Consider the following 20562-nt stretch of genomic DNA (forward strand, 5'->3'; position numbering starts at 1 on the left):
GACATGGAGATTTTTGATCCCCTTAAAATGTAATGGCACCAGGAAGGAATGACCTGTTTGATCTTTCTTTCAACTGAGTAGCTTAAAACACTGTAACTATTGAGTGCAAGCCCATTTCTTCCATCTTCTTCAGCAACTCTCTTTGTAAAGTTAAAAAGAAAAAACAAAAATATGAACACTTTTCTTTGACCATATGAAAAAATGTAGATGTAGACATTCCAACAAGAGGAAACATGTAAAAGCCAAGAATGTGTGTGACCAGTTTAAGCATGATGTCATGGCCAAGGAAATGTGGTCCAGCCATCAAAAGGTAATTTCAAAGTAAATTATTCTCCTGCATTTCTAAATTATCATGAAGGAAAAAAAAGAGTCCATTGCATTATTTCCTAGAATCTCCTTCCATTTTCCATTTATTTCCCTCATGCCCCAAGCCCCTTTGCTCCTTTCTCTTCTAAACTCCATCATCACTTCCTCCCCAGGGGCTAGCCTGATGCCTCTTGTTCCTTCACTGTTGCCTCTTTGGTTTTGTTGCTTTCTCTTGATTCTTCATTTTCTACATCACAGATTCTCAAACATCCAACCTAACAATGATAGAGTCCTAAGTAAAAGTCCTGGATGATAAGAAACAAATTAGGCAAAATCCACAAACCTTTTGAGTCAGGAGAAGGAAAGGGTGTGTGGGGAATAATTGCAGTTGCTTTGCTTCCTCACATATAATAGGGAATTATCCTGGACTGCAGACGATGTTAAGCTTGATTCATGTTTCTGCCTTGCTCATTTGCCAGGAGGCTGGAAACAGGCATCTGTGGAGCATCAATTTGGTGGCCGTTGGCATATTTTCTCCATGCAAGGCACTGTGATAATCACTGAGGATGTCCAGAGACTTTGTATACTGGCATCACTGCTGTCAAGTCTGAGGCTTGAGGGCACAGTGAGTTCCCTGAGCCTCCTGGGTATGCCAGCCCTTTGAGCTAGCTCAGAGCAGCATGACATCAGAAGCAACTATTGAGGCCAGGTGCAGCACTGTACCTAAGATTCAGAATGTAACATGAAGGGATGTTCTTTGGGTTTGTGCCACAGGGTCTTAAGTGAAGTCAGAGACTTCATGAATTGCAAATTTATGAATGACACAAGTTTTGAAGGAATCGTAAAATGATTAGATTCTAGAATCAGTTTTTAAAATGATTTCTACTGGCTGGAAAACAGGTTCAACGTAAGAAGAATAAATTCAAGAGGGATGAGTATAATTTCTTGAGTATAAGCCCAGAGAAAATTCTAACTAACAAATCCAAGAATGAGGGTAGAAGACATAATTTGGAAGCATCCAAGGGAACAATGACATGGAGTTTTGATTTGCTGTTGGTCCACTAATATTCCTTCATCAGGGTTATGGAGAACAAATGTAAATGTTATCTGAGATGTTGTTGATGCTCACAGAATGAACCAGCTACTCCCAGAGTATTTTGTTTAATTCTCTTTGTTGTGCTTGAAGAGAAACATGTACAAAGCTGAGCTTCTTTGGTGGAGAGCATTCTAAGTAAGTGGTAGAGACAAAACCGTCTGTGTGTAGAGAGGATGGCTTGGCCCAAGAATAAAAGACCATCAGATGTTTGGTCCAGGGTCATGCAGTCTGGCTTGATGCAAATTCAGAGTGAAGAATTAGCACCAATAAGAGATGATCTAGTAAAAGTAGACTTTAGCTTAGAGAGCAATGGTTTAAAGGCAACCTGTGTATCGACAAAGATTTTTCTGCCAGCTTAGTGTATCAGAAGCCTGTTTCTCTTGCCATGAGAAACGCCATGTTCTCCCCAGAAGGTGTAGACTCCCTCCTGTTTGGTTTCAGACAATTTACTTACAAGGCCTTGGTGTACATAAGATACTTTACCGAAGACCTAAAAAGATGAAGAAGTTTAAAGCACACAATTAAAAAATAATACTTGAAGTTCAGTGCTCTATTTCCCTCTTCCAAGTACTCCTCAGTCACTTCCAGGGTCAGGATCTACACAGTTCCTCAATCTCCCTCTCTCCCCTGCTTCCCTTTTCTCTGTCCCCTCTCTCTTCCATATAGAGATACCTGGTGGTGTCTCTTCTTGTCTTATTTCTTGTCAATCCTTGTGCCCAGGATCTCGCCTGCTTCCTCAGGTGAGGAGCTTCTCAAGGTTTGCCTAAAGAGAATATTACCTCTCTATAAGGATTGCTGGTGCAAGCCATCATACTAATTCATTGTTTCACTCATTCCATTTACAAGTTGAATTCTGTGAAAGTGAATTGAGCTGCTTCAAGAAGTGCCAGCTTCCTCAAAGGGAGACTGACGAGAAGAGCTTGTACATCATCTGAGTGACCACCCATCTAGAATCTGGTAGTTGTGCTTCAAAGTTCCATTGAATGGTGGGACTTGGTTGGTCTCCAAAATGACCCTTAGTCCTGACAGACCATTATTCTCTAATATAGGTCTAAGTTATGAGTGACTGATCATTTCTTTGTGTGGACCGTAAGGCAACTTGGTGGGGGCCACTGCTATATTGATTAGGATTATTCGTTCATCAGGTATTCATTAAGCCTTCCCATGAGTCTTTTATGATTCTTGTAATGCTGTAGTGTAAAATATTTTCTCATGGAAAATAAGGCCTGTGTGCCCTCTTATTTAACAAAACAACATATTGCACAGGAGGGATTCACGTGGGTCTTTCAGAAAGACTCATGGTGGAAGTTTAGTGGGAAAGAAACTTACTCTCACAGAAGGAGCCAGGTTTACGTAACTTTTGGCATTGTTCATTGTGGTCATGTGTTTCCAGATTCCTATTCTTTCCTAGTGAGCCATGGGATTAAGACCACTCTGGCCAAAATTTCTAAGTTTTATATCCTGTTTGTACTGTGCTCTATGGTGACTTCGTGATCATGCATTCAAGTTGTATCATTGTCAGTAACATTCACAGAGCCCATAGGTTGGCAGAATTGACAATGTCATCTCAGGAAGCTCTCCCATGGAGGAATTACAAACGCAATAGAGTAATTCTCCCCCTTTAGAAACAAGGCATATGTATCCAAGTGTTCTCATTGTTCAATTCCCACCTATGAATGAGAACATGCAGTGTTTGGTTTTCTGTCCTTGAGATAGTTTGCTCAGAATGATGGTTTCCAGCTATATCCATGTCCCTGCAAAGGACATAAACTCATCCTTTTTTATGGCTGCATAGTATTCTGTGGTGTATATGTGCCACATTTTCTTAATCTAGTCTATCATTGATGGACATTTGGGTTGGTTCTAAGTCTTTGCTATTGTGAATAGTGCTGCAATAAACATACGTGTGCATGCATCTTTATAGCAGCGTGATTTTATAATCCTTTGGGTATATTCTCAGTAATGGGATGGCTGGGTCAAATGGTATTGCTAGTTCTAGATCCTTGAGGAATTGCCACATTGTCTTCCACAATGGTTGAACTAGTTTACAGTCTCACCAACAGTGTAAAAGTATTCCTATTTCTCCACATCCTCTCCAGCACCTGTTGTTTCCTGACTTTTTAATGATTGCCATTCTAACTGGTATGAGGTGTTATCTCATTGTGGTTTTGATTTGCATTTATCCGAATTCACTTGGACACAGGGTGGGGAATGTCACACACTAGGGCCTGTCGTGGGGTGGGGGGAGGGGGAGAGATACCATTAGGAGATATACCTAATATAAATGATGAGTTAATGGGTGCAGCACACCAACATGGCACATGTATACATACATAACAAACCTGCAGGCGTGCACATGTACCCTAGAACTTAAAGCATAACAAAAATAAATAAGTAAAAAAAAGAAACATGGTATATGTAGCCTGTTAATGACACAATTCCCTGAAGAAGTTATTGGAGTACATTGTATTAAAGGAATGTAGTGAGGTGAAATGACAAACAAAAATGATAAATAGCCCTTTTGTTTCAGGTAGGCAAAGCATAACCAAATAGTTAATCTTTAGGTTCCTAGAATGTAAAAATGGCAGTGCTCTTTGATTGAAAAAAAGAGAAGTGGTAACCTTAGAAGGAGAAGTGTGTTTTTAAAGGCATATCAGTTTGGCTTTGGTGTGAAAATTCCTCTAGGTATTTCAGTAGGAAAAGATTTAATCCAAGGGCTTAGATGCTTACAGACTCATCTGCTAGGCTACAGGAGTAGTTTTAGACTGTGCCTCAAGAAAGATACCCTCACTATGAACCAGTGAACTGTAGGTGAGGGGCCCTTCACGTTCATGACCCCCTTCCTGGGTTCTGGGAGGTGCCCTGGCAGTTTTCTATTGAAAATGTATATATATTTTTTTGCTTAAAGAGAATTATACAAGTAAGCATTAGCCCCCGAAACTATGGCTTGGACCCTGCTCCAGGACAATAAAGAGTCAGTCATCTTGCTACTATGTCTGGAGCCACAACTGAAGTTAGGAGCTTAAGATATCTCCTCCATAATAACTAGGACACAGAAATGAAGTCTCCAGAACCAAAGAGTGCCCTCTGCTGCTATTAAGGCTGGCTCTTGGCCCCCAAGAAGGAGAAGAATGAACCCTAAAATGCTGCTTACAGATAACTTTGTGATCCCATGACCTTATTTTCTAGGAGAAAAGACAAACAGAGCAGAAAAACAGCTATACTTTCTTTTCCTTTTATCATTTTGAAATGACTGCTTCTCAGGTAAGAAGCAATACTAGAGAGATGAATATATAGTTATTCCAGCTTTCTTTTGGTTGGTTTGCAAGGTCTATTATTTTCCCTTTGTATTGGTTTCTTAAGGCTGCTGTGACAAATTGACACAAACTTGGTGACTTAACACAGCACACTTATTCTCTGACAGTTCTGAAGTCTGGAAGTCTGAAATCACAGGGTTGAAAAATCAAGGTGTTGGCCTGGCTGTGTTCCCTTCAGAGGCTCTAGGGGAGAATTGGGTCCTTGCCTCTTCTGGCTCCTACTGGCTTCTGGCATTTGACTTGTGGCTGCATCACTCCAATCTCTGTCACCATAGTCACACTGCCTCCTCTTCATCTGTCTATACACAGCAAATGTCCTTCAGCCACCCTCTTATAAAGACACATGTGATGGCGTTTGTGGCGTATCACAGAATGATATGGTTTGGCTGTGTCCTCACGCAAATCTCATCTTGACTTGTAGCTCCCATAATTCCCACATGTTGTGGGAGGGACCTGGTGAAAGATAGTTGAATCATGGGGACCGTTACCCCATACTGTTCTTGTAGTAGTGAATACATCACAAGAGATCTGATGGTTTTGTAAGGGGAAATCCCTTTTGCTTGGTTCTCATTCTGTTTGCCTGCTGCCATGTAAGACATGCCTTTCACCTTTCATCCCAGCCACGTGGAACTGTGAGTCCATTAAACCTCTTTTTCTTTATAAATGTTATATAAAAAGTTTTGGTGCCACAAAAGAAATAGCACTCGAATATAAAATTTTCTTTTTAATTCTCAGCAAGACAAGTTACCTCTATAGAAGGGTGTGCTCTTACAGATGGAGCAATGGTGAGCCCACACTTGAACAAGGGAGGAGAAGGGATTCTTATCCCTGATGCACATGGCCCTGCTGCATGTGGTTCCCCTATTGGCTAGGGTTAGACTGCACAGGCTAAACTAATTCCAATTGGCTAATTTTGATGGGGTGAGGGCTTTGGCGGGAATCGGGGCAGAGCAGGTAGCTGGTAATCGGAATGAGTGAGGGTGGAGTAGCTGATCAGAATGAGTCAGGGTGGAATAGGTAATGGAAAAAGGTTGCCTTACAAGAAAGTTAAGTTTAAAAATAGAAGACAAAGAATTGAACATACTGACATTAATTATTTGAAAAGAAATTTAGAACTCATATCTAACATAAATTACCCAGTCTTGGGTATGTCTTTATCAGCAGCATGAAAATGGATGGATACATAAAGACACATGTGACAGCATTTATAGCCCACCCAGATAATCTAAGATAATTTCCCCATTTTAAGAACTTTAATTTACTCACATCTGCACAGACACCTTTTGCAAATAAGATAACATTTACAGATTCCAGGATTAAGACCCAATATCTTTGGAGCCATTGTTCAACCTATCACACCATTCTTTTACTTGCAGCTGTTCTGTGCCCTGTATTTAAGGACCATCTCTTGCAAGCAACTTAGTTGTTTTTCTTTAAAAAAAAAAAAAAAAATCTGGCCATCTCTTCTTTCAATTGGCATACTTAACTCATTTACATTTATCAAAATTACTGATTTACTTAGGTTTAAGTCAATCATCTTACTAATTGTCTTCTTTTTGTCCTACCATTTTATGGTATTTTTCCCTTCTCTTTTCTTGCCTTCTTTTGGATGAATAAAATATTTTTTATTATCTACCACACTTCCCCAAGTTCTATATGTGTGCTTTTAAATTATGAAGACTAATTCACATGCAGAATCTTAGCTGCAAAGGCATCTGGGAAATGTATCATTTAACTTTTCCAGCCTGCCAGTCAGAGGAAGCATGAAATGTAGTTGAGAGGCATTTCACAGCAGCCAACACACATAGTGAGTGAACAGTGCTGTGACTTTTCCCACTTACCCCTGCCATCATTACATAGCATGAGTCACACTGTGTGTTTCCAAGCTTTCCAGTACAGAATACACAGCTTCAGGGACTTAGATGGATACATATAAGCCCAGGCATTGACCTTGGTGATAGGTAGACAGAAGCATCAGGACATCTTTTTATTTTCATAATTCTTCAGTGGTTTGCAGAGTGAAATGAACTGGGAAAATGATTGCATGGCTTCTTTTTTGACTTTGAAGGACTATCAAAAAGTCTAATAAGGTGATTAAAAATGAGAACAGAGATCAGTAAAATAAATGTAAAACACTTTCAATCAGATGATCTACACAAAGACTGAGGTCTAGGCATCTGCTTGGATGAAGATGAAAATACAATTTCTTTATCATATCTTTAGTTCTGCCTTCACTTTGGATGAAAACATATCACCTCAATTTAGGATTATACCTAATTTTAATTTTGGTTATAAAGCAGATGAGAGTGGATTGCAGCAGGAAGTGGTAGAATTAGATCCATGTTCAGTTCTTTTCCAAGACAGTTTGGCACAGAAATCACAGCCTGAAATGGAACATCTCATTGTGGTTCCTCATGTGCTAGCAATAGAAGCTGAATAGAAAATTTGCCTTAAAATACAATCCAGAATGGGAGTGAATGTGGGGACAGTTGCTGCTACCCAGAGAGCAGGCAGGCTTCTGAAACAACCTAATGATCTGTGCAACATGGACTGGAGTGGTCCTTGCCAACCCTGATGTTTTCCTGTGCTGAGTTTTAGTTAAACAACTCTGGGGATGGTATACACTTAAGCAGCCTTCTAAAGACAGATCTGTGGAAAATACCCTGCCCAGACCATCCGCTGTGTGGAATTCTCATTGAGATTTTCTTCAGAGTCCGCACATGAGCCTCTCTTTGCCCTCTGTTTAAACATTTAAATTCTGAGCAAGTATTACAGAATTTAATATGTTGTTTAGAGATCTCCAAGATTTTTCTTATTGGCATTAGTGACTATGTACTAAGTCCTTGTTACCTGCCAGTTTAAAGAAGTTGCTAGGAGTATGACATCTCCTGGGATATTTAGTTTGAGAGTTTTCTCAGCCAAATGCATTTTCAGTAACTTACTTCTTTTATCTACTCTACGGTTGGAAGCAGCCAACATTCAGAAGGGGCTAGGTGATGTGCTTGGGGCCAAAAATTATAAAGCCTCAGGAAGAGGGAGGTCTGTAGCTTTTTTAAAATGTTTTTTTTGCTTGGATCATGAGTGTGAAGTCTGGAAGTGCAACAGTCATTTCATGAATGTGAGGATGAAAGTCACATGCATCAAAGGGAGAGCAAAGCAGGAAAATAAAAATAATCCAGGTTCTTGACATCTTCCTTAACCAGCTACAACAGACCTCAACTGTTTGTCTGCAGACTTTACCTTGTTTCTGAAAAATAAATCCTTGTATGTTCACTGAGTTTTCTGTTGCTTGCAGCCAAATGCAATCCTATTTGATACACTTTGTTGAATATTTTAAACTTCTTTTCAGATTTTTACTCTTCCATGCAGATGCTTCCTCAATAACAGCTCCTCACCCAGTTCTCCCCTACACATCCCACCTCACATCACTACACTGACCCACTGACATGCCCATCCCCAACCCCATAACCCCCAATGTTTAAAATTTTTAACATTTTCATGCATGTCTGGCATATATTATTTCAACTACATGATTCCTTTAAAAACATGGGAGGAAAAATAGAATTCATTTAAAATGAAGATATTTCTGTGTAACTCCAAATATGCCTGAAAAAAAAAAAATAGCTCATTAGAGGTTGGACTTTTCTCTCTCTAATATTTTCATATAAGGGTTTGAAGCATATAAATGTAGAAAAACTATACAGTGAATACTCATACATGACACATAATTTCCACAGTTTGAATGTCACTGTATTTGTGTTACTGCGTGACTCTCACTTAAACTATCATCACAGGAGAGTTGATCATCTAAGTGCCACTCGCAATAGATGGGTAGAACTTCATGTTTGTAAGTATCAAGGAATCTTTAAAAAGTATTTGGAGTTCTACCTTCCAGAGATATATACTTGGACGTGTTTAGATGTAAGACCACTGAGCTTGGGGTAAAACATTACTTTCCTACCCCTTCAAGAGCACAATTTTCAAAGTGTGATCCTTCCTGAACAGGATCAGCAATAGGTACTTGCTAAAATGCAAATGTTGGGTTCCATTCCACTGCTACTAAATTAGAAGCACTGTGCATGGGCCCAGCAACTTGTCTTTGAACAAGCCTTCTATCTTAGTCCATTTGGGCTGCAATAATGAAAAACAGTAGACTAGTTAGCTTATAAACAGCAGAAATGTATTTCTTACAGTTCTGGAGACTGGGCAGTCTAAGATCACGGCATTAGCAGATTTGGTGTCTGGTGAGGGCTCACTTCCTGGCTTAAGAAGGTACCTTCTCTCTGTGTCCTTATGTAGTTAAAAGGCCAAGACAGCTCTCTGGGGCCTCTTTTATAAGATCATAATCCCAGTCATGAAGGCACTCATCTCATGACCTAATCACTTTCCAAAAGGCCCCATGTCCTAATACCATCACCCTGGGAATTAGGATTTCAGCGTATTAAGTTGGGGAAAACACAAATATTCATATCATAGCATCTTCCAAGGGGATTCTGATGTTCCTTAAAGGCTGAATATTAGAAATCAACTGTGCCATGGTAGGTGGTTGGAGGTAAATGGACGGCTTGTATTACCCATTCCTTCTATAATTAATAGTCTTTGAAATATGCTACACAGTTTTTTCCCTATAAACATCATCATGTCAGAGAGCTTGTTAACATAATAAGAGAAAGAAAGTACAATCCTATTGGTTCCACTGGATTCTCTGCCTGTATGGCTTTTGTAGATCAGGGACACCCCTATTGCAAAATCTTCCTGGATATTGATTGTCTTCATTAGTGTAATTGATCTGGTTGTCTGTGTAAAATGTAAAGCAACGGGCTGGTAAATATATCAGCCACTCCTTCTGAATTGCAAACGAGCTGGGGACAGGCGTGGCCTTATTTTCCACATATGACAATTTAGGGGGAATTCCTGCTTGTATATCATTAGTGATTTTTACTTTTGAGCCTCTGTGCAAAGAGAGTGAGAAAATGAAGTGTATGTAATTCTAGGATATGGTAACATTTAGATTCCAGTTATTCGAATGTCAGAAATCTTGGTCTGAAAGCTTTTTGTTCCAAATAAATATACATACACCCTAGTGAGTCATGCATGTCATTGTCAATGTGAACGAGAATTTTCAGAAGGACAACACATAGATGAGCATGGGGAAATGAGAAGTATTAAGAAATCTTTAAGAAAAATTTATGCTCATATCTGCAAGTTCTCTCCAGAGATGTAGATATAAACTTGTTCACATATGAAAGCCCTGGGCTTAATTTTGACCTATCCTAAATTTCTTCCATTCATGAGAAAAAGAAAAAGGTCTATTATTAGGTTAGTGCAAAAGTAATTGCTTCTCTTGCCATTTTTCTCTTTCATGGAGAAAAGCTATAGCTTTCATTATTCATGGCTTCTTTAAAAGTAATGGCATTAATTTCATCAAAAGTAGTGGCAAAAGAAGCAGTTACTTTTGCACCAGGCTAGTATTTCAGAATGGGATAATTGAAAGGGTCCAGGTTAGGGGGACTGACCATTGCAGTGTGCCTAGGATTAGGGGATTACTAAAAAGCTGAACTTCCACTACCCACACCAGGATAATCCCGGGTGAAACCAGAACATAGGTCACCTTTGTGAGGGTCAGAGGAGGAGCCTGATCTATATAACAATGAATGTTTCCTGGATCTTTCATTTCTCTATGGTAGGTTATTGTTGCAGACCTGAGGTCCTGCCAGTAGCCTGGATGTCTGACTTTAATTTTTTTTTTTAACATTTATTTTAAATTCAGGGATACAATAGCAGGTTTATCACATATGTAAACTTATGTCATGGGGGCTTGCTGTACAGATTATTTCATCATCCAGGTATGAAGCCTAGTACCCGTTATTTTTTCTGATTCTCTTCTTCCTCTCACCCTCCAAGAGGCCCCAGTGTGTGTTGTTCCCTCTATGTGTCCATTTATTTTCATCATTTAGCTCCCACTTTTAAGTGAGAGCAAGTAACACTTGGTTTTCTGTTCCTGTGTTAGTTCACTAAGAATGATGACCTCCAACTCTATCCATGTCCCTGAAAAGGGCATGATCTCTTTTATGGCTATGTAGTATTCCTTGGTGTATATGTACCACATTTTCTTTATCCAGTCTGTTATTTATGGGCATTTGGGTTGATTCCATGTCTGAGCTATTGTGAATAGTGCTGCAATGAACACACATATCTCTTTAAAACAGAATAATTTATATTCCTTTGGGTATACACCCAGTAGTGGGATTGCCGGGTTGAATGGTATTGCTGTCTTTAGGTGTCTGAGGAATCACTGCACTGTCTTCCACAATGGCTGAACTATTTACAATCTCACCAACAGTGTATAAGTGTTCCTTTTACACCACAATCTCGTAATTTTAATCTTTTAGGGATCACCAGATAGAAGCACAGGATTCATGTTTCTATATAGGACAACATACAATGTCAGGCTGATGAAACAAAGGACTGAGGCTTATAAAGGGTCATAATTTTCTCTCTTTCATGGAGAAAAGCTATAGCTTTCACTATTCATGGCTTCTTAATCATGAGAATGAAAATGATACTAAAGATAAAAGAGATCCAGGTGATCTGCCTATTGTTGACCTGGTGGCTCTGACCCTCTTTCATAAATACACACAGACTCCGAGCACCCCTCCTCCACCCGCCTAGAGCTTCTGGGGTGCCTTAGAAAAGAAAGTTTATTTTGATTTGCGAGTCCTGCATTCAAGCTTTGGCTCTTCTACTTACAAGCTGTAAATACAGGGTGATTGGCATAATTAACTCCATAGTTCCTCAGTTTTCTCTTCTGGTCAAGTGGGAATAGAACCACATTTTTAACAGAATTGATGGGACAGAGACAGTGGCTATGATGGAGATTTGTTAACTCCTAAGTCGTTTGTAGGAGAATGGCTCAGTAAATGATCTGAGAAGCACAATAATCATTATTTATAGATGTAGAGGAGGAAAATTAGAATCTTAGTTGTAATTATTATGTACGTATTTTGTGTGTTGCCTGAAAGGCATTTGAGGTAGACATTTCTTATGTGAAGCACTGTCATGCTTGGTCCACATGCACTCTTCTTTATGTTTTAATAATATAATTAGAACTTGCTAACCTATCCCCAGCCCAATAACTATAATAGTACCAGTAATTCATATCCATCTGTGTACTTCTTTCTTATACCATCTTCTTTTTTTTTTTTTCCAAGAGGTAACTATGGTCCTGAATTTTATAGATAGTCTTTTAGGACTTACAGATAGTCTTTTAGGAAATCCAATTTATAGTACTGGATTTCACCCAATACTATGTTACTATGATTTATACAATGATGCATTGTTCCACTCCTGCATAGTATTCTATTGCATGACTGCACTGTGGCTTATCCACTTTCCTGTCAATGAATTTTAGGCTGTTTGCAGGTTTTTGTCATTATGAACAGTACTATTACAAATACACTTAGACATGTCTCCTGGGGCACTTAGAAAAAGCATCTCTTGGGTCAATGCTGAGCAGGAGAGCTGAGTTGCTGGGGCTTAGAGAACATAAATGTTCAACTTTATGAGATGGAAATTGCTTGCCAGTGGTGGTACTAATGAATACTCAGATAAACACTATATGAGATTCCTTTTATTTATTTATTTATTTATTTATTTATTTATTTATTTATTTATTTATTTGAGATAGAGCTCGCTCTGTTACCCAGGCTGGAGTGCAGTGGCACAATCTTGGCTCACTGCAACCTTTGCCTCCCGGGTTCCAGAGATTTTTCCACCTCAGCCTCTCAAGTAGCTGGGAATACAAGCAAGTGCCACCAAATCCAGCAAATATTTTTTGTGTGTTTTTAATAGATACAGAGTTTCCCCATGTTGGCCCAGCTAGTCTTGAACTCCTGGCCTCAGGTGATCTCCTTGGCCTCCCAAAGTGCTGGGATTACAGGTGTGAGCCACTGTGCCTGGCTCCATTTTTTTTTTTTTTTTTTTAACATTGCCAGTTAAACCAGTATCAAATATTCTTTTACTGTCATCTTGATTTACATTTCCCTGCTTTCTAATGAAGTTGAGCATCTCTTTATATGTTCATTAGTTATATAATTTCCTTTTCTGTGAAGTGCCTGTCCTTTTTTCTATTGAGTTATTTGTCTTTATCTTCCTGATTTGTAGGGGATATGTAGATGTATATTTCCAATATGTTATTTGCACGCGTGTGTGTGTGTGTGTGTACATTCCATATACACATATAGTGTCTTTTTAGCCTGGGGGTGCTATAAAAAGGTGTGTAAACAGGGTGACTTATAAACAACAGAAATTTATTTCTCACAGTTCTGGAGACAGGAAATCTGCAATTAGGGTGTTGGCATGGAGGGGTTCTGGTGAGGACCTCTTCCCAGATGCAGATTGCCTACTTATCGTACCCTCACATGGCAGAGAGCAGAATAGAGCAAGTAAGCTCTCTGATATCTAAAGGACCCTCATGACTGCATCTAATCCTAATCATGTCCTGGAGGACCTGCCTCCTAATAACATCATGTTGGAGGGTAGAGGTTCAACACATGAATTTTAGGTGGGCACACATACATATATGCAACACACACTCCTAAAGCATATGTTCCATGAGCATATGTATGTTTAGTCCTACCATATATCCCTAATGTAATCCTTTATTGGTAGAGGTATTGCAAATATCTTCTGTATTAGTTCATTTTCATATGGCTATAAAGAAATACCTGAGGCTGGGTAATTTGTGAAGGAAAGATATTTAATTGATTCACAGTTCTGCATGACTTGAGAATTTCAGGAAACTTACAATCATGGCAGAAGGCAAAGGGGAAGCAAGCTTGGACCTTCTCACGTGGTGGAAGAAGGAAAAAGAGTTACCGGAGAAGAACCCTTTATAAAACCATTAGATCTCATGAGAACTCACTCACTATCACAAGAACAGCATGGGAGAACTGGCCCCATGATCCAATCACCTCCCACCGGGTTTCTCCCTTGACACGTGGAGAGTGTGAGGATTACAATTCGAGATGGGACTCGAGTAGGGACACAGCCAAACCATAGCATCTTCTCGTGGGTTGTATCTTTATTTCCACTTTCTCCAAAATAGTTTTTGATGAACACTAGCCTTGTTTTTAATGTAATCAAAATTTTCAATTGTTCCTTTTATGGTTAACTCTCTTTTTGTCTTTTCAAAGGAAAATATATATAAAAATCTTATTCTGGTTAGGGGTTTATTACTTTATATATTCAATGTCAGAAAGATACTTCCCCAAATTTTTTATGAAAGGCTTTTTGTTTCTCTTTTGACATTTTTATTCTCAGTCCATCTGGAATTGATGGGTTTTATGTATCATAAGAGCAAAAATTCCAATTTTTTTTCACATGATTAAGTGCTTTCTGAAATTTCTATCATATAACAAAGATTCGTGTGTATAACTTCCTCCGTGGGTCTCATTCTGACCCACTGGGGGTATTAGCTTCTCTAGGAATATGTGCTGGGAACAGGTAAGAGCTAGAACTCTAACCTAGAGTGGTTGGGAGTGGCTCTTGTTCCTAATTTGCAGCTTTCATGCAATTCTTAGTCCCCAGTAACCATGTTTATCTCAATAATATGCCCTGGGGACATATAAACATGTATTAATACCTAGGTCTTCCCCCCAGATTTCTGCTTTAGTTTGTCTGGCAGGAAGCCTGTACATCAGCATTTTTCAAAAGCCCTCAGGCAATTTGATTGTAGCTGCAGGGTTCAGAACAGCTGCTCTCGAGTTTGTGTCCAGAGATGACTTTGAGTTGGGAGCTAGCATCCTTTGTGTGCTATTTGCCATTTTAGCAGAAATCCAGTGAATGGCTTTAAAACTAACTTTTCCCTCTGAGCATAAATATAGCACATGCATGTTGCAAAGGAAATGGAAAGTAAAGGGATAAAATTGAGTAAATAATAATTCATAATTGCATAAACCATTTTGTTTATTTCTTTCAAGCTTTTTCTTGGCATGTATATGTTCATTTATGTAGTTGAGATCATCTTGAAAATAACTGAGTTCTTCTCTATAACATTCATTCTTCTGAATCACTTTCAGTGCTGTTTAATAGTCAATCTTAGCATAATTATTATGTTCTGTCCACATACAAGCTTCTCTTGTTAAAAAAAAAAAGTCTGATTTCATTCTGGTTAGGGTTTTATTACTTTATATATGTTGACTGTGATTGCTACTCTTGAGCAAATAAGAAATCATGTTCTAGGCATTTTAATTTAGTGATTAATAGTATAGAGTTCTGGGCCAATGACATATGAGTTCAAATTCCAGCTTTGCCATTTATCAACTGTGTGACATGAAAATTATTATGCCATTCTGTCCTTTCATTAAAATTAGGATAATATTAGTCCCAAAATAGAACTGTTTTCTTTCAGGTTTAAATGGGGTGATGGATATGAATTGTTCGGCACAGTGCTGAGTACATTTCTCTCTATACTGTCTCTCTGAACCAAATGTCTGGGTAGTTCCAAAGGCAGTTCTGACTCATTGGCTCAAAGACCAGTCTGATTTGCCTGACCCAGTTTTACTTAGTTAAAAATGTTCACTGGGAGGATGGCCATTACTAAGATGCACTCGGTCATTGTTCAGCTCAGTAGCCAGATGCAGATTTTGCAGGATAGCCCTGTTTGTTAGAAGAAGAAGGTTAAAAAAATATGCCAATTACTCCAACAATGGATGCTGCTAGCTGGCTGGCTGACTCAAAGTTAGAATAATTGCTCCCTAGGAAAACACTAGTTCCCTTTCTCATAGTGAATAGTTTTCTGCAGTTGAGAGAAAGCAATTTCTCAACTGTGGAGCCAGGTGTGTGGACAGCTGGGAATCTGCCTGCTTGGATCTTCATGTCTTTCTGGAGCCCTCAGGATGGTGGGCTAAAGCATAAAGTAATATCAAACAAAATAAAGCATTGGAACATCCAAGTTTTTAAAATAGAAGTGAGGGCACAGTAGAGAAACAGAAGAAATACAGTAAGGAAAGTACAACCCTGCGTTGGAGTGTTCTTCAGTGGATCTGATTGTACATCTAGCAGCAGTCACCACTGGATAAAAGTGGAGAATCTGAGAAATGCTGGCCATATCCTTTAGAATGCCAGCTCCCTATGGCAGGGGATTTGGTTTCTTATGTAACCTCTGTGTCTTCAGGAATGAAGAATGGTGCCTGATATATTGTAAGTGCTCAACACATTTGTTGATTAAATGTCCTGCCACTTTCTATTACTATAACCAAGGGCCAGTTAAGAGAAAATAATTGCTTTTCTGAATCTTATTTGAACCAGCAAGGAGGACCTAGAGAGGAGGAATCTTGGAAGAAAAGACCAATGTTATCAGCACTCCTTAGCCACGGGATAGTGGCCTGGACATAGCCAAATGGGCAGGTGATGCTTTGGAGAGACAGATTTTAAAAAGGCAAAAGTAACTGTGGTAATGAACTTGAGAGCAGAAACAGGAAGACAGCAGATCCAAGGGAAAGAGAAGGCACTTAGGAGTAGAATTCTCAATCTCTGGTCGTGACCCCAGGGATGAAGAACAGAGAAATGATTTAAAGAGATAAATGTAAATACATAGCAAACTTTCCATGGAGCCAGGTTTGAACCACATCCTACAAAAGCTGGTGGAGAGGGGGCAGGAGTAAATGCAGATTCCTGTAAAACAGTGACAAGAGACTACTGGGGTAGTGTCAGGAAGCCTAAAGTCCAGGAGTGGAGGTTTGCAAGATATTTGAGTCAATGATAATATTAGGTTTGGGTTTTGGTTTTCTTTTTCTTTTTTTTTTCTTGATTTTTTTTTTTTAACCTTGTGTGCAAGGTACATGTTGGAAGAGCAGTTTGGTTGCTTGGATTTTTCCAAAGTATGATCTCTGGACCACAAGCAGCATCGCCATCATCTGGGAGATTGTTAGGAATGCAAATTATCAGCCCCATCCTAAAGAAATTGAGTCAAACTCTGGGAATGGGACCAGCACTGTTATTATAACCTCCCAAGGAAATCTTAATGCTCATTGAAGTTTGAGACCCACTAGTGTGGAATATTAATCCTCATCCCTCTACACATTAAAATCACCTGGGAAGCTTGCAGAGAAAAAAATGTCCAGGCCTTATCCCAGACCAATTAAATTGATTCTTTGGAGTAGGGTCTAGCCACAGGCATATTTTAAAACTTCAGGGTGAATCTAATGTACAATCCAGGTCGAAAGTCAAACTCTAGTTCAGGGAGAAGCAGTGTGATCATCCCAGAGAGTTTATTAAAAATGCAAAATCCTGGGCCCTTCTTGTTGCATCAGAATCTACATTTTTACCAAGATCTCCAGGTGATTCACAGACACATTAAAATTTCAAAAGCATTTGTATATGATAAAAGTTATAGGGAAGAAATTAGAATTTGTATTTTCCCTCCCCCTTCTCTCTAGTGGTGGATTTACTGACTTCTTTTAAAGAGGAAAGGTACTAGACAGGAAAAGGAAAGACAAACTCAGTGGTGTATAAGTCACAAAGGAGTGAAGGTTCCAGGTAAGTAGGCAAGTACCAAGTAGAGCGCATGAATGAGAGAACTGGGTGCTCTGTACAACTGACTTAGTTAGTGGAGTTGCCTACAGGTCTTTGGCCATTACTCACGTTACCAGATAGCTAAGCAATATGCAAACAAAATAAATGCACCAGGTAAAATTCAGAGCCAGCAACCAATTTGTGATTTCAGGCATTGGTAAGTTTGTAAGTATGAAGATAAGTTTGCCATGTATGCTGTGAGATATACCATGTCCTCTCCCCTTGAGAAGTCTTGTAGAATGGGAACTTTGCTCAGTCTGGAGGTGGGTACAAGACTTCAAAGGGGAAAAAGCCTTGGGAGTAATGTATGAACTTGATTTGATTCTCTGGCAGGATTCCAGTGAAGAGTATCAGGCAGATTATCCTGTCAACACTTGGAGAGAATAAAAGGGAACCCTGAGCATTTCAAGGTTAATTGATAATATTATTGGCCTGATTTCTTTCCTTTTGTGATGGAAAGTCAGAGAAATGTTGTATATACAGGTGTCTTCAGTTTCACAACATATGATAGATGCCCCTTGTCTTGGCATATTTTACTATTACTATGTACAAAAGAAAATAATAGACTGGTTGTTCCTGTAGTATTTTGGGTATTGCAAATGGCAAAATAACTAAACCTATACCTATCTAATGATGATGAATACACCAAAGTCACTGGTCTCTGATAGAAATTTCCAGGGTCCTATTCTAGGCACCATCATCTTCCAGAATGTTATCAGTACCTTAGCTGATGATTGGCAAGGTGGGATTATCACTGGAACAGAAGTTGGAAGAATGGAAAACGTATATGCATATTAGGATCTAAACAGACACTGAAGACAGGACATGATAAAGTAAATTTCATGAAAGAATAAATTATAGAGGAAAAATGTCAAATGGGGAATGATATGGCAGTAACAATTGGCAGAGGGATTATGGGATTTTAGTCCACTGGAGCCTGGTTAGTTCATTTGTGCAGCTCCCAAATGCACTGATGGATACCTTAGGCTGCCTTAACTATGTTCACAGCAATAGAGTGATTCTTCCCACTACATGGAGCTTCAGTTCCTACCTCCAACATGCTTTACATTATTATGTTTAGTCTTGATTAGCACACATTGAAAGCAAAGCTAGCATTCTGGAACAAGTCCATAGAGTCAGTTGGTTAATGAAAGTTCTTGAATTCATTTCCTACTGCCACTGTAGAGGTGAATATACAGAGAATCCCAAGGGTGCATGGATTACCCAATACTGCAGAGCTGGTAAGTAGTGGAGCTTAGTGCTCTAACGCAGGCATTCTGATCCTGAATCCATGTGCCTTCCTACTGTAACACCTCCCTGTCCTCTCCCTTCTTCCTTCAGATGAAAGTGTTTGTGATTCAGAATATCTGTCTATCAAGTTCCCACTTCACTTCTCAAGAAGACTTATTCATTTTCCAATTAAAAGAAACCCCATCCAATAGCAGTAGCTTCTCCCTTACTACTGAGGCTGAGTGTAAAATGTGCATACCTTTTCTTTCCTCTTGGTTACCTGAGTCTTTTTGGCCCTTAATGTCCCAACTGTAGTCCTTCCTGATGTGGGGCTGGCTACAACTATTTGGCAGCACAGGCTCCTTCAGCCCTCCCTCGATATTCTTGAGCTCTTTCACTTCATCTGTTCATTCTTGCTTGCACAGATTTATTTGCAAATATTTATGGAGTGCCGACTACTTGTGTTACAGGTAATTAGACAGGCATGGGCCAGGGGAGAGGGGGCAGGAGAGGGCTTTCCCCCCACCTACCAGGAATGTCAGGCAGTTATCACGTTATGGTTCAATAGTTATCCCACTGCCTCTCTAAAAATGATAATTTGGTAGCTGGCACCTGTGAAAGACTATCTCCTGATGGTCCACAGCTGTCACAGTAAAGTGTTAATTAAATGCAGACACCAGGGAGAGGCAACTTCCCGGTATGCACATTAAAAGACAAAATGTTGGAGTATAACCTTCTGGGGGCACTCCACCAGAAAAGGGAAGCAAGCCTCAGAAGAGCATGCATACAACTTTCTAACTTAGTGCACATGCTCACTTCCCAGGGGCAAGGAGGGCACTGTGCATGTAGGGAGCCCACCCTAAGGGAAGTATTACGGGAAAGGGTCTCAAGACAACTGGGAGTAGATCATCCTGTAAAGTCCTAGGATCCAGGTTAAACGCTGCACTTGACCTTCATGGTGCCTTTTTCCAAGTGTACTTTCCTTTCTTTCCTGCTGTAAAGCTTTTAAAACTAAATGTCCATTTCTGCTCTGAAACTTGCTTCGGTCTCTTTCTCTACCTTATGCCCCCCAGTGGAATTCTTTATTCTGAGGAGGCAAGAACTGAAGTTGCTGCCAACATGTATGAATTCGCTGCTGGTAATTCAGATACCTTCCACCCCTAACACGTGTTAAGCATTGTTTTAAGTGCTTGGATATTACGGTGAGCAAAACAGAATATCTGATCTCCTGGTGAATAATGAAAACAAGAAAGCAAATCTGAAAAGTCAGATAATCGTTAAGTGTTGTAAAGAAAAATGAAGCAGGTTAATGGATTCACTGGGATCCTGGGTGGAGGACTGTACTTTTAGATATGGTCAGGAAAGACCTTAGACATGATGTTTAAGCAGAAACTGGAAATAAATGAGGATATTGAATCATGCAGATATTTTGGGGGAGAGTGTGTTAGGCAAGAGAATGATGAAATGTCAAGACTTTGAGGTGGGGTATACCTGGCATAGTTGTAGAGCAAGGACACCTGCGTACTTGAGGGAAGTGGGTATTTGTTGTGCTGCCTGGTATTGATAACATTACCCAATCTATCTGTTCTACGGCTACAGCCACACCTTAACTACTGGGTTGGAGATTAGCGTTGTGGAAGATGATTAGAACTGCATTTTGAGGACAAAATACATTGATATATAAGGTATACATTGTAATATATGTAGTATGCATAAAGTATGTAAAGTATATTATATATATATGAATAACAATTCCTTATAAATAGTGCTGTAGAAGTTTTAATCATTGTCGCTATCAAGATCATTATCTCAATTTGCCCCAGGAATCCAGAGGAAAAGCAAAGGTCTTTGAAAGTAACACTTTCCAATTCTAAATGGAATTGCTTTTGCTACTGCCTGAATGCATGGTTGTACATTTGAGTACTTGGGAAATAATGTAATTTCTTTTTGAAAGAAATGATTTCTATCACATGCCACAACATAGCCTGGCTTGCCCATGTACTCTTATAATAAGATTCTGTTTCCATGTCTGGAATG

The sequence above is a fragment of the Papio anubis genome, chromosome 2 (genome assembly GCF_008728515.1).
Source record: "Papio anubis isolate 15944 chromosome 2, Panubis1.0, whole genome shotgun sequence".
Lineage (NCBI taxonomy): Eukaryota > Metazoa > Chordata > Mammalia > Primates > Cercopithecidae > Papio > Papio anubis.